The sequence below is a fragment of the Neofelis nebulosa genome, chromosome 11 (assembly GCF_028018385.1).
Source record: "Neofelis nebulosa isolate mNeoNeb1 chromosome 11, mNeoNeb1.pri, whole genome shotgun sequence".
NCBI classification, from domain to species: domain Eukaryota; kingdom Metazoa; phylum Chordata; class Mammalia; order Carnivora; family Felidae; genus Neofelis; species Neofelis nebulosa.
This window is the reverse complement of record NC_080792.1, coordinates 11,810,159-11,826,608: the sequence shown is the minus strand read 5'-3', so window position 1 is coordinate 11,826,608 and position 16,450 is coordinate 11,810,159.

Sequence of the window (16,450 nt, the reverse complement as noted above, 5' to 3'; positions counted from 1 at the left end):
CAAAGAGGGTTTTACAAGTTTAGATAATTGTTTTAGTTACAGAGGTGAAATATGTAGTAGACCTCTAATTATGTAGAAGATCCTCTCCTATAGCCACATGAATAAACCTGTCTCTCTGTAGATCATGTTCCATATTTCACATATCAAACGGTCTTCATAATGTCTCCCCACCCCGTGAGGATACGACGACACCCAGAAAAATCTCAGAAGTCAGTATGAAACAACGATTCAAGTTATTAGTCATCCAATACAAACTCCAAAAAAATAGGATTTCTTCTAATTTTTGTGTACAATGACAATAACAATCACTACAATAATTTATTGAATATATTCCATGTAGTGTCATTTCCCCTGCATTAAATTTTTAATGCAACAATCTCTGAGATTAACGTTATGATTATTAGCTCAATTTTATAGATGGGGAAATGGGACACCTAAAGATCGATTGACTTACCTATAGTCACAATCGGCAAGTAGCGAAACAAGGTCATATGGTTTTAGAGCCTGAACTCAGCCACACCGCAGACAGGCTATGGGATGATTGCCTCCATATCTATCTAACTCTTTGCATCCCTTGAATGTTGACCACCTTGATATATCATATTTAAGCAGCTACTTAATGGTAAATCTCACTACTTATTCTAGACAATGAAATGCTAACATTTCTAGGAATTCAGTGTTACTCGCTTACTAACAATAATGTTTATAGGAAGACTGGAAGTGATCTTAATTAAGACTAATACTAAAGTATCTTTTAGTATCTATTGTTTTGTGTCATAAAGATCTTCCATTACATAATAGATGTATTCTGAAAATGTATCTTTAAAGAAAAAGCCCATAGCCATATCATTGCCATTATAGACTTAGAATTACATTGAATTACTTAAGAGCTCACATCATGAAAAAAAATCAATAATAGCATAGTTATGCATGATTAATGAAGAACTCATATTCCCATAAACCAAGTTCTCACTCTGTAAATTATATATGTATTGGAAATTCAGAAATACTATAAAACATATGAGAATAAGAAAACATGAATTATGGGCACCTGGGTAGCGCGGTGGGTTGAGCTTTGTTTCAGCATCTAACTCTTGATTTTGGCTCAAGTCATGATCCCAGGGGTGTGGGATTGAGCCCCATGTCAGGTCAGGCTCTGCACTGAGCGTGGAACCTGCTTAAGATTCTTTCTCTCTAACTCTGCCCTTCTTCCCTGTTCATGTGCGCACACACTCTCTCTCAAATTAAAATTAAAAACATGAATTATTATTTTCATTTCAAGGGACCAGAACAGAGTAGTATTTTTAATACATTTGGATATATATATATATTTTTTTAAATTTTTTTTTCAACGTTTATTTTATTTTTTGGGACAGAGAGAGACAGAGCATGAACGGGGGAGGGACAGAGAGAGAGGGAGACACAGAATCGGAAACAGGCTCCAGGCTCTGAGCCATCAGCCCAGAGCCTGACGCGGGGCTCGAACTCACGGACCGTGAGATCGTGACCTGGCTGAAATCGGACGCTTAACCAACTGCGCCACCCAGGCGCCCCTTTGGATATATTTTTAAACTGTTTATTTATTTTGAGATAGAGGGAGAGAGAAAGAGAGAGAAAGATGGGGAGAGAGAAAAATCCCAAGCAGGCTATCAGCTCAGAGCCCAATGCAGGGCTCAATCTCATGAACCGTGAGATCATGACCTGAGCTTAAATCAAGATTCAAGCACTTAATTGAGCCTCTACATGTTGATATTTTAACACTACATCCAAATTTATTTAAACTCAACCAATTATTCTCAAATATATTCTAGCAAGGATGTAGCTAAAAATGAAGTTGATATATATCATACATTTCATTAAGTTAGTCATATGTATAGTACAAAATTATTTTTACTCCAGATAGGGAAATATCAAAGCACTTAAACAGAAAACATTAGTGCTGTAATCATCCTAGAATGCTGTAGGAATATCCGAGTATAAATTATTGACAATTAATATTTACAGTTTATCCCAGTTCCTCAAATTTCGAATTCTAGTGCTAATATAACTTGTTTACACTTCTTTTATAAACATAATAGTCTCTTTTCAAAATTTTTATTCTTGTACTCCTGGCAAAGTATAATTTTATGTTTCATTACATTTGTAAGGTGGAAAATAAAAACAGTAAGATAGGCTATAGTAGGAATAGAGAACAAACTGGGGTTGATGGAGGGAAGGTGGGTGGAGGGCTGGTCTAAGTGGGTGATGGTGGGGGTACTAGGGAGGGCACTTGTTGGGGTGAGCACTGGGTATTATGCTTAAGAGATGATCATTAAATTCTACTCCTGAGACCAATTTTATACTATATGTTAACTAACAAGAATTTATTTTTTCAACGTTTTTTTTTTTTTTTTTTTTTTAATTTATTTTTGGGACAGAGAGAGACAGAGCATGAACGGGGGAGGGGCAGAGAGAGAGGGAGACACAGAATCGGAAATAGGCTCCAGGCTCCGAGCCATCGGCCCAGAGCCTGACGCGGGGCTCGAACTCACAGACCGCGAGATCGTGACCTGGCTGAAGTCGGACGCTTAACCGACTGCGCCACCCAGGCGCCCCTAACTAACAAGAATTTAAATAAAAATTTGAAAAAAAAAAGAAACTATAGTAGAAAACACAGAAAAAGAAAGCATTGTTGCTTTCCAGTGGTTTTTAAACAATAATTTTTCAACATAAAAATAATCACATCAACAGCAGTGACCAAAAAAACGTTTTCCTGAAAAGATGAGTTTTGTAAAGTGTCTATCCATATACCATTGAAAACAAGGCTCTTTGACATGATAAATCCCCACCCCTTCCATTCACATTTAGTACAAAAGAACTTAGAAATATAGAGGCAAATTAAATCACTCACCAATTTCTTTCATATTTCCTTGACAGATATGTTTAAATCTTTACCTCTGTTTTAGGAAAAAAAGTAACCTTGAGTTTGGAATCAGAAGTCCTGGAGATAAAACCATGTCTTGCTTTTAAAATTTAGGTAATTTCAGATGATTTTTTTTTTTTTTTTTTTAAACGTTTTTTATTTATTTTTGGGACAGAGAGAGACAGAGCATGAACGGGGGAGGGGCAGAGAGAGAGGGAGACACAGAATCGGAAACAGGCTCCAGGCTCCGAGCCATCAGCCCAGAGCCTGATGCGGGGCTCGAACTCACGGACCGCGAGATCGTGACCTGGCTGAAGTCGGACGCTCAACCGACTGCGCCACCCAGGCGCCCCTCAGATGATTTTTTGATATCTTCATGTTTTGGTTTTCTCTCATGTAAAATGAGATAATGAAATAATCTTGCAAATATTTACTGAGAATTAAGGAAAACACTGCCAATGGCAGGAGAGCCTATCAATAGTAGGCATGTAAGAAATATATCCTGAAAACAATTTTAATTAAGTGTTATTACAGTGTAGAAATAGAAAATATTCTAGTATAGAATTTTCTATTTTTTACTGGTTTTATATGCAATTTTCCCCAGTTAGGTACCTTGTTAATCTTAGTAGTTCTGATATAATAATGTATCAGACTTGAATAATGTAGGATATCCTACCAATTAGAAACTTTTTTTTTTAACAGCTTTATTGAAGTACAGTTGATATACAAAAAGCAGAAGCCTTTGGCAGTGACTGGGATGGGAAAAAAAATTGCTTAAATTCTCACAGTTGCATTTGGTTCTTGGTTGCTGATCCTAAGATAGCATGACTGTTGTAGATGACTCACAGGGTAGCTGTGAGTGGGAAATTTTTTTTTTCTTCAAGTTTGTTTGCTTGTTTGTTTGTTTGTTTGTTTGTTTAGAGAACAGAGAGCGCAAGTAGGGGAGGGACAGACAGAAAGAATGAGAGAGTCTCACGTAGGCTTTGCACTGTCACTGCACAGCCTGATGTGGGGCTTGAACTCATGAATGATAAAGTCATGACCTGAGCTGAAGTCCAATGCTTAACTGACTGAGCCACCCATGTGAGTTGGGAAATTTTAATGACAAGAATGTTTTAAGAATAGATGTGACTAGTTTGTGTCTTATTGCCACCATTTGTTTAGCAATGTGTCCTTAGACAAGTCATTTGGCTTCTTTTTTTTTTTTTTTTTAATTTTATTATTTATTTATTTATTTACTCAAATATAATTTATTGTCAAATTGGTTAACATATAGTGTGTATAGTGTGCTCTTGGTTTTGGGGGTAGATTCCTGTGGTTCATTGCTTACATACAACACCCAGTGCTCATCTCAACAAGTGCCCTCCTCAATGCCCATCACCCATTTTCCCCACTCCCCCATGCCCCATCAACCCTCAGTTTGTTCTCTGTATTTAAGAGTCTCTTATGGTTTGTGTCCCTCCCTCTCTGTTTGTAACTATTTTTTTTTTCACCCTTCCCTTCTCCCATGGTCTTCTGTTAAGTTTCTTAAGATCCACATATGAGTGAAAACATATGATACTTGTCTTTCCCTGGCTGACTTATTTCACTTAGCATAATAACCTTCCAGTCATTTGGCTTCTTTTTGTTCTGGTCCCCTTATTTATAAAACAAAGGGGTGGGAAGAATTGGTCTTTTGAATTCCCTTTGGTTCTGTAAGTCTATAATCTTATGACAACTAACTGTATGTACGTTGTGCCTCTCCTGTGTACTCATTTCTTCTTTAAGTTGATAAACCTCCCAGTTTAGAAGCCTCCTTAGCATTATGCGGTGTCTGAACACTTCCCAAGGGTAATTCCAGCAATTACCTAGGAAGCATTGTGAGATATTTTGCATGTTGAGCACAGATTATATGCTGTGCTCACTCCAACGTGTCCTAAAGATTTGGTTCTTAATCTCAGAGGCAGAAGAGGGCACTAGGTTTTAGTAGGGCAAGAACTTCCCACAGCTACCTCACAAGTTTGTTTTATCTTTTTTGTAGTCTTTAAAAGCAAATCTTGGTCTACCTACTGGAGAGTACCATACACGTAATTATTAGCTAGCGTATGTGTTGAAACTGGCAAAAACATTTGAACCACTGCCTAAAGTAGATAATGTGGTATCTCTTAGAGAGTACATAATCAAAATGTAATTGAAACAACATAAAATACTGCCTTTGTGCTAAAGTTGATAGTTCTCAACATAATATTCTTTTTTGTTTTTTAAAGTAAGCTCTATGCCCAACAGGAGACTTGAGCTCATGACCCTGAGATCGAGAGTCATGTGTTTCACTGACTGAGCCAGGCAGATCTCCCTGTAATATTCTTAAACCAAAGATTTGCTTTAGTTATAGAGTACAGCTCACCGGAGCACTTTCTCCCTCGGAGTATTATCTGGAATTAAGAACAAAACTATACAATTAAGAATATCTTTCAACCTTGTAACTTAAATGTCTATTTTAGTTATAGTTCATAGTGTAATGTAAAGATGTCAGAACAATAAGTTCCTTATTTTCTGTGATATTTGATAAAAGCATACCTACATATTATTCACATCAAATATGTGTTACTATCTTATTAATTATTCAGAAATTATTGCACCAGACAAGGTCCAAACCCTCCATTTACTATAACAACTGCAGTGAACATATTCTTCTCCATTATTCATACTGATTCGTACTGAAGATTTTGGCAAGGGCACTGTTTCGTAGAGAATGAATGTTATAAAAAATTTTAAAAAGCTGAAAATTCACAATTGTTCAAAGAATGGTACAGAACAAAATACATTTCTATGCAAAAAATATTAGAAAGACTTATTGATATCACTTAAGCCTTCGTAGAATGACAAAAAAATAGTTTTCTTCAAAACTGACTGCCAAATTGCAGAACTTTTAAATCATCAAAATCTATTTGCGATATTCCTGATGTGTTTAGACACTGCTTCATATAAGGTAATGCAGCATGACTCAGGCTAGCTGAAAATAATCCTCAGGGGACTCAAGTTATAGGGCTGTTTTGCCTAGAGCCCATCTTCATGACAGAGACTGCCAAGACAAGAGATTGAGAAATTAATACATTTAATGACAGGAAGTAATAAAAATCGTGGGTGCCCAATGATTTGGATTTAATTTTGCAGGAAACTTTTCAGTGTTGAGGTTTGGTTATTATTATCATTTTTTTACCTTGTGTTCTTTTTCTCTCTCCCTTGTCTTAACCATACTTATTCTTCTCTTACATTTATTTTTTTTTTAATTTTTTTAACATTTATTTATTTTTGAGACAGAGAGAGAGAGAGAGCATGAATGGGGGAGGGTCAGAGAGAGGGAGACACAGAATCTGAAACAGGCTCCAGGCTCTGAGCTGTCAGCACAGAGCCCGACGCGGGGCTCGAACCCACGGACCGGGAGATCATGACCTGAGCCGAAGTTGGACGCTTAACCGACTGAGCCACCCAGGTGCCCCTCTTCTCTTATATTTAAACTATATCATAACAATTCTCACCGTGAGTTATTAAGCTATTGGAGATGTTGGAGGGGAATTGGGTCAGATAGAGTTCTAACTGTATTTCTTTTCAATTGTTTGGACACCACTTGGTGACTACGATAGTTCCTTCTTATCCACGGTTTCACTTTGTGTCTGGAAGAGATGATTCTCTTTCTGACTTATCCTCAGAAGGTTGCTAGTAGTCTCATGCCATGTTATAATATCTATGTCATTCACTTTTCTTCATCTCATCCGTGAGCATCTTATTATCTCACAGCATCACAAGAAGGGTGAGTAGAGGATGGTAAGATTTTTGGGGGGAGAGAGACCACATTCACATACTGTTTACGATTACAGTACATTTTATTAATATTTGTTGTTAATCTTTTACTGTGCCTAATTTATAAATTAAACTTTTTCATTGGTTCATTGTGTAGGAAAAACTATTGTGTATATAAGGCTTAGTTCAGTTACTATTTATGGTTTCAGGCTGGAACTGGGGATCTTGGAACATATCTGCCACTGATAATGAGGGAATACTGTAGACTGCTTTCATCTTTTGTTTTTAATGCTATTAGGGCTCATTGGTTATTCATGGAGCCTCAAAAGCCATAATCATCAGCCATGGCTTCCTGTTAGACTCGACTGAGAAGCTTGTGAACATACCGATGGCTGAAACCCACCTCCAGAAATTCCAACTTTATTGGTCTGGTGCAGGGTCCATGTGTTAAAGTTTCAATCACCTGCATTATTTGAAATGTGGCCAGGTGGAACCTGCTGGAGTTTGAAGTGGGTTCTCTCTCTCTCTCTCTCTCCCTCTCTCTGTTTCTCTCTCTCTCTATATATATAGCTGAAGGTGGGTTTTGGTAACGGTATCTCTGTATGTTAGAAACTATTAATATGGTGATTTTCTTACTGAGGAAACTGAAGTACAGAGACATATGTATATGTATGTATGTATGTGTATATATATGTGTGTACATATATATGTATGTATGTATATATATGTACACATACACATACCCAAAGGCTTGTGGAAGAGGGTCAGGTAACGTGCGGAAGGGCTCTGTTCTTTTTTAGGAAAGAATGCATCATCTATAGATATACAAAGAAAGGTTTAGTCAATCACACCGGCTAAGGATGTTTGCTAAGTCTTGAAGACTGTTAGGCTGGCCAGAGGGGCTAAGGTGGCTTCAATACCTCAACAATTACACGACAAAATTTGGAAATAATTAGACACATGAGAGAGGTGGTAGTGAAGGAAAGGATGTAGATATTCCCGAGGAAGTGACATGGGAAAAATTCTCATTAAAGGAACTCAGAGATTTTTTTATGACATTGGAAGTGCAAAGGAGAAAATGTTGGATGTTGACCCAAACTTAGAAACGAGGCAATTTGTCTTACTCCGTATCATAAGTTATATAATGAGAATGTTAGCACTGTTCAAATTGCTCTTAATAATTTACAAAGGCATGAAATAGTTTAATTCTCAGTATTTCTGATGTTTTCCCTTAAGATACACTAAATATATATTATTTTTACTTTTTTTGTTCATTTCCCTCTACACTGATAACCAGAAATAGGAGAGTATTTAATGTTTTCACGGAAAATTTCATAGTATTTAATGTTTTCACAGAAAATTTCACAGAAAACATCATAACGTTTTTCCCTTAACTATTTAAGATCACCTTGCATTTTAAAAGTATAATATTGGAAACCCTTAGAAATATATTTGAGTCCTTTATAAAATGGTTCTTCAAATGTGAATGGAAAGAAGGGAATAAAAGATTATCATACTTTTGGAATTATATCATTGAGCACCGATAATGGTAGCCCTTTGAATTGTGAATTTATTTAGACTATTATGTAGTACTTGAAATCTTTGTAAGCATTTCTGTTTACCTACATATAAAACACCATTCTGTGTGTGTGTATGTGTGTGTGGGGGGGGCGGCGGGTGTGTGTAAAATTACACAACCTGACCGACATTTTGTTTTCCTTACCGTCACAGTTGGTTTTGGTTTTTGTACCACAATTTTTGTACCCAGAAACAGTTTTCATTGCTTTATTTGAACAATATTCCACACATTTTTCTAACAGCTTTTTCTATTAACTAATTCAATACAAAGAACAATCCTCTAAAGAAGATAGGTAGTTTTTAACCCCCTTTAAAAACAAACAAATTAACATTAAACCACAGAATGATTATATACTTTGTAGAAGTTCACATGGCTAGAAAGTAGAGGAGTCAGAATTTGAAACCAGGTAGTCTGACTTCAGAGTCAATATTTTATTAGTCTAGCTGCCTTTCCGAATTATTGAGGAGTGCCTGTGTGGCTCAGTTGGTTAAGCGTCCGACTTCTGGTTTAGACTTTGTGGGTTTGAGTCCCACGTCGGCTCTGCGCTGACAATGCACAGCCTGCTTGGAACTCTCTCTCTCTCTCTCTCTCTCTCTCTCTGCCCCTTCTCCATTTGCTCTTCCTCCCTCTCTCTGCCCCTTCCTTGTCCTCTCGCTCTCAAAATAAAGAAACATTTAAAAATTATTGAAAACATTAAATACGGAATGTTGAGCTCAATTCAGACAGCCTACTCTAAGTCAGCATTTATATTCAATAAATATTTTGATAATGACCAAAGAAAACATTTTTATTCATCCTATTATAAAAATTCCTGTCATATAATTTACGTTCATATACTTGTCTCTTTACATGAAAGACTTACGGCATTCCATTCTCTTTATGTACCATGATTTAGGGCAAACAATACCTTGATTATTCAGCTAATAGATAAATATGGTAGTTTGATAAATGGTCCGAGTTACCGAAATTCTGCCTCTGATTTTCATTCTCACTTTGCTAGTGGCAAATATCTGTTGATAACTGCCGTCACTGATATCAGTCATTTTGTTAATTTTTCTTGTTTTAGTGTTCCCCACAGTCATCATTGATCATATGATGTCTATCATAATTTGGTTCTGATGCCCTGTATGGCGACATTAGTTTCATTTCTTCCTCTTTATTCTGGTCATTAGAGTGATGACAGTCCATTGTTTTGTCACTAGGCAACTAGCCTGCTGGTTCCTATCTATCACAGTATCATCGGGCAAACTTTTAACAAGACTCAAATGGCGATCCCTACATCGTAAAAAGAAACAAATTAGGACACATTTAAAAAATAAATTAAAGGGGGAGGGCACCTGGGTAGCTTAGTTGGTTAAATGTCCAACTCTTGATTTTTGGCTCAGGTCATGATCCCAGGTTTGTGGGAACAAGCCTCACCTGGGGCTCTGCACTGAGCATGGAGCCTCCTTAGGATTCTTTCTCTCCTTTGGCCCTTCTCCCCAGCTTGCATGTGCTCTCTACCCCTCTCTCTAAAATAAAAGCTAAATAAAAATAAATAAATAAATAAATAAATAAATAAATAAATAAAAATTAAAGAGAGCGAGAAAGGATTCAATTGGGCTGTAAGGAATATTGTGCTCAATGAACACAGGCCTAAGGTATAGATCATGACAGTCATAACTAATAACCACAGCTCAGGTTTATTAAATATTTACCTCTTTGAGGCTCATATACCTATTCAAAATATGCAACCCCCAAAGTGAGTTTCGTTCCAATTTCTTGTGGAGCTGTGCATGGGAAAGTATTTCATTTAAGTTTTAAAACGTTTGCCTCTATATGATGTTTCAGTATGCTTTAATGCTATCTTTAGTTATTATCATGTACTTGAAGACAGATCAATCAAAACCCAAACCTAAAGTTTTCTGTCAAGTTTTCATATAGTCCATTAGAATTTACAAAATAACTCGAAGCCAAAAATTAGCAAATCTATAAAAGGTATCTAAAATGTCATGAGATTTGTGTAAGTCCTTAACTGCAACACTCCTGTTTTAACCTATATCTAGGTTTCAAGGAAAGAAAAGAGAAACTTTTAAATTCAGACCGGGGACTTTTTGCAGTCAAGATGGAATGATAGAATTTGGATTTATACTGTCATCTAAAACACTTAAATATAACACAGAAAATATACTACACAATTATATTTACATATTAAATACCACACAAGGCAGACAAATGATCCCTGAGAGAGAAGAAAGGAGAGATGAGAAAGAAAAGAAACGAAAGGCATTGATGCCCAAGTAAATGCCTTGAGAGAGTCATGAGGCTGATGCATAAGTAGGAGACCCCATGCCAAGTCTGGAGATCTCCTTAAGTTGAGGAGAAAGACCTCAGAATGCAGAGAGGTCAGGAGGATATAATCCACAAAATAGAGTAGTAAAGGAAACAGAGAAGCATGGAGAGAAAATTCGTTTTCTTAAATTTTTAAAAATATTTATTTATTTTAGAGAGGAAGAGAGACAGAGACAGAGACAGAGCGCAAGAGCAAAGGGGCAGAGAGAGGGAGACACAGAATCCCAAGCAGGATCCAGGTTCTGAACTGTCAGCACAGAGCTGGACGTGGGGCTCCAACTCACAACCTGTGAGATCATGATGAACCGAGTGGAAGTCAGATGCTTAACAGACTGGGCCACCCAGGCGCCCTTGGAGAGAAATTGCTTCTCAGTAGAACTTTGTTCTGCTTCAAGAATGTGTCATCTGGCCAACCTCACTGTTCCATTGGTTTCTGGTGGGGAAGGAACGGCGTCTTTATTGTAGCCTAAGAGAGTGCGTGTGGACTGTTTTCTTGTGTTGGCTGTGGGACAGGACCTGTTGGCCCTAGTGAACCAATGCTCACTATTGAGGCTGACTTCGCTCTGTGTCCTCCCTACGTGACTGAAGTGTTGATTCATCTAGCGCCTATGTGACTCCTGTCTTTCTTGCCGTTCTGACAGCTGCAAAACCCGCATTGGGTTGACTTCCTGGTACTGCTGCTTTTGCGGGCAGGCAGCATCATTGACAGACCTTAGGGTCACCCCAGGATCCCCATCCTCTGATGTTTGCATCCCCCCCTAGAGTGTGGGCAGAACCTGGAACTTGCTTTAACAAACAGAACGTGTCAAACATGAAGGAATTTTGTAGATGCAATTAATCATCAAGATGTTGTCAGTTGATTGGGAGGGAAACCAAAAGGTGATCTTTCTGGGTGGGTCTAACTCACAGTGGAAGTGCTAGGCCTTTCCTGAGGAGAGTGGCCCTCTTTGAGAGCTGGATGGAATGAGTGGCCATGTTGCAGAAGCCTACACAAGGAACTATCACCTATCATCGGCCTCTGGGACCCAAGGGTGGTCTCCAGCCGACAATGAGCAAAATGCCAGAGACTACAATCATACTGCTGCAGAAAATATAATCTGCAAACAACCTTAATGAACTTCAGAGCAGGTTCTTTCCCGATCAAGCCTTCAGAGGAGAATCCATTCTAGCCAACACCCTAGACTCTGAGCAGAAGTCACAGATGAGTCATGCCTGGACTACCGATAGAGGGAAACTACAGTTGTATTAAGTCACTAAACTTGTGGTCATTTGTTTTGCATCATTAGAAACTGAATGTAATATCAGATAAAGTAGATTGAATAGCAAAGATATTACCAGAGGTAAGATTAATTCATACGGAGTCGGTTCAGCAAGAAAACATAATAATTCGATTTAATATCTTAATAATCCAACTTCAAAATACATCAGGCAAAAACTGACAGAAATGCAAGGAGAAATTGAGAAATTATTGTAGTTGGAGATTCTACCCGAAGAAATGAAAGCACATGTCCACACAAAGACTTGAACATGAATATTGATAGCAACTTCATTTGTAATAACCCCAAACTGGTAACAATTCCAGTGGCCATACGCTCGGATGCATAAGCCACCTAGGGTATATCTCTAAGTGGGAATCTGTTCAGGAATAAAAAGGAATAAACTACCAATACGCACAGCAACAAGGATAATCTCAAAATAACCATCATGAATAAAAAAAAAGTCAGACAAAAAAGTGTACCTAATATATGGTTCCATTAAAAAATTAAAATTCTAGAAAATGAAAACTAATGAATAGTTAAAGTCTATCAGAGTTGTTTGGCACTAAGTGGGGGAAAAAGGAGGAAGGGGATTGAGGTACCCCAAAGAGATCGGAGGAACTTTAGAGGGTGATGAACATGTTCACTATCATAATTTTGTTACTGGTTTCATGGGTACATCTGTCAAAACTTATCAAATCACATACTTTAAATGTGCAGTTTATTGAATATCAATGATACATCTAGCTACAAAAATTTTTTAATGTTTATTCATTTTTTTTTTTTGAGAGAGAGAGAATGACTGGGGGAAGGACAGAGAGAGAGGGAGACACAGACTCTGAAGCAGGCTCCAGGCTCTGAGCTGCCAGCACAGAGCCCCAGGCGGAGCTCAAACTCACTAAACCAATCGACCTGAGCTGAAGTCAGACGCTTAACCAACTGAGCCACCCAGGTGCTCCAAGCTACCAGAATCTAAATTGGAGTAAATTTGATTGTAAAATCAGAGTTTACTTGTAAAGAATTGATTTATAGCTTTCTAATCAAGTTACTTTGATATACTTATAACTTGTCCAACAGTTTGGAGGTCAAAATTTCAAAATGGTGGAAGTGAAACAAAAAAAACCCCATCTAAGTAAATAAAATAGTATATAGGATTCTCTGTACAATTAATATTTCAACAGAGATTCTTCGGCTCATCTTTTTAATTTTTTTCTAGTTCACCTGTGTTTTTCAATTATAGATAAGAGAACTACAAATTAAAATAACCCTCACCCTGTTTTTCAGTACTTCTGTAATACCAGAGAGATTTTTGCAAGCCCTTGTTTTGACAACATCCTCCAAAATGCAATTGTGTCATATTCTCTTGAGACAAAACTTTATTGCTTTACTTTGCTAAGGACATGACTTCCACATCTAATGTCCATAACCTTTTCCTGCTCAAATAGATTTTAAAAAAATTGCAAATAATTAAAGGCACCTGTAACGAATGAAATAGGAAACCCTCTTGCTCCATAAATGTTACCCCGAGTTGTACTTAGAAATTAAGAAAATGGATATTTTCTCTAATAGGAGAAAATGTAGAAAGAGAACACAGCCACCTCTGTTTCTCTGGTGGTGGAGAGGGCCTTGCTCAGAGTAAGTGCTCTAAATCTCCCCCATCTCATGGCATAGACTTGAGGGTCAAGGGACAGGTGGCCACTGGCCCCTTATTGCTTTATTTGCATAACCCTTCTTAGTGCTTGTTCTGGTACACAACTCAAGCATAATAAAGAAAGAGCATTAAGCATCAGCTTTTCTTTTGCAAAGGGAAACTATGAAGACACAATATTGAGATTGAAATGTTTCTTACATCTATCATAGAAGAGCTACAGGGAGCCCATATAATGATGTGGCCCTAAAAGAGAAAGAAAACTTCACAGCTATGTGTTCTCCTTTTAGAATGTTCTTTCAGAGGGCCTGATTCTTCTGACAGAGCTCAGGTCCTATCTGTTCATTGGCTGTGGGGTAACACGGCCCCTCTTTATCCCACATGCCCCCTAGATTTCAACACACTATAAGTATTGTATTATCGTTTTATTCTGAATTCATGCGGAGAAAAACTATTTAAAAATCGCTATTACTTGAAGGGAAAACATCAGAAAAAAAACAGTCTTTTCTCTCTACAAGTGATAAATTTTTTAAAACACCTAACAATGTTTGAAATTATCATTTTATATTTTATACTCCAAATATTATAACAATAAAAGCAAAACCAGTACTTCAGGCAATATGATAGATTATTTTGTCTTTATGGAAATACAGATATCATGGCCCTGGCAATGTGAATTATGTGTAAATTGTCTGTATTGAATCTCTAAACTCTGGGGTTTTCTATTATCCCTGTAACATATGAGTCTACTAGAGAATGTTTCAGCTAGTTGAAGATCAAAATGCACACCTTTAATAATTTATCATTAAGTACAAATGACTATGTGATATTCATGGTCATACTCTGGAATGTTGACAAAGGCTTCTTCCTAAATAATCATGACTCATATTCCTGCCGGTGTTTGGAAACCTCCAGCAGCCTTTGTTGTTCAGCTGGTATACTTACCTCACATGCAGTCATGAGGGCAAGATGGCCCTTCTGTAAGCAACTGACCACTGTGGTCACTGGGCATCGCAAGCCGTGCTGTTTATTTAATCTCGTTTAAGAATCACAGAACTAGACCCATTTGCTTAATGTGAAATTGCCCAGTTTTAGAGCCATTTTCTTGCAGACATGTTTCCCAGAAAAGATCTTAAAATTGCTTGCTAGTGGAAATAAGGGGCTATAATAGGTGAAATAAAAATAGTTTTGATAAACATTGATATATACAATGACTCTTGCTTTTTAGTTCCTAGGAATCAGTTTGGAGATTTCTTTAGAAAAGAGAACGGGATTCTTTAAACTTCTGGTGTGCCCTGTCTGCATGATAACCATATGCTGTTGGCTCAAAATCAGATTAAGAACTAAACACTACCTTTCAGTTGATCATTTCTTGGTATTGACCATGAAAAAGCTGGGAGGTCTAATTAGTTGCATTCCATAAAACTGGATTCTTGTCCTTCATTCTAGGTTGAAGTGTTTAATAACAATGAAAACATGTTGGCCCCTGTCCCCATCCTATGTTTTTTTTTTTCTAAAAGAAATTAATACACTTTCCTCTATTCTGTCTGTATGAATATTTTAGTAATTGATTCCAATATCATATATAATTGTCTTAAGAAGATATCAAACAAATGTAAAGCCAAGAGAAGTAGAGAAATATGTACATCAATGTAATAGGGCCATATATATTAGAATACATGATTTTCCAAACATATGCAACACATTTTTGCATAACTTATTCCTTTGTGCATATCCATTGTGCCAATAGTTTGCCATACTTGACCTATGGCTGTGGAGTCAACGTAAATTTATATTTAAGTTATCTATTGTTACACACCTTTTAAATAATCCTTGAAAATATATTCCAGTGTATAAGGTTTCCTGTGATATCTGTGCATGACGTTGTGCACTCAAGCGATTAAGGTTAAAACTTATCTACTGAGGTAGAATTCTAGAATTCTGCAATTGAACTTATTTTTCACTCATGTTTTTCTGTTTACCCACTCTGAATTCCAATAAAATTCTTTGAAGAAATATCTGTGGTTTTCCTCTTCGCATTCTAAGGAACATACTGTAGTCCGGCTGTTCCCTGCTCCGGCCCCAACTCCACCAAAACTGCTCTAAAGAAGGCCAACAGTTCCTCCTCCATGTTTCTAAGTTCAGCGGTCAATTCTCAACTTTCAGCTTAGTTGCAACAACTTTGGAGTTCGTCATTCCCTCATTCCCTCCTCTTTGATATACCTTCTTCTCTAGCTTACCAGGATCCCACTCCCTTTGGGTTTTCTACCTGCTTTCCTAACGACTTCTGAATGTTTCTTAATTGCCGGTTCCTCCTCCTCTCCTGGACTTCGGAACGTAGGTGCCCAAAAACTGTCTCCTATCTCTTGGTGATCTTGTCCGGAATCATGACTTTACACACCAACCACTCCAATCCCAACTCCAATCCCAACTCCAATCCCAACTCCAATCCCAACACCGCTGAAACTCCCTCTCTAACCCAGACTCCTATGTATTCATACACGTCTTTTTTTTTTTTAAGTTGAAACTCCCTCTCTAACCCAGACTCCTATGTATTCATACACGTCTTTTTTTTTTTAAATATTTTCTTTAACATTTCTTTATTTTTGAGACAGAGAGAGACAGAGCATGAACGGGGGAGGGGCAGAGAGAGAGGGAGACACAGAATCGGAAGCAGGCTCCAGGCTCCGGGCCATCAGCCCAGAGCCCGACACGGGGCTCGAACTCATGGACCGTAAGATCGTGACCTGAGCTGAAGTCGGACGCTCAACCGACTGAGCCACCCAGGCGCCCCTCATACACGTCTTTGATTTCCCCTCACAAGTGTTTAGTGCACACCTCAGATTTAACATTTCAACACTGAACTAATTCCTACCAACCTGTTCGTCTGCAATATTACTCAGTTGACAGCAAACTCAATGTTCCAATAGTTCAGACCAAATAATTTGGAATCA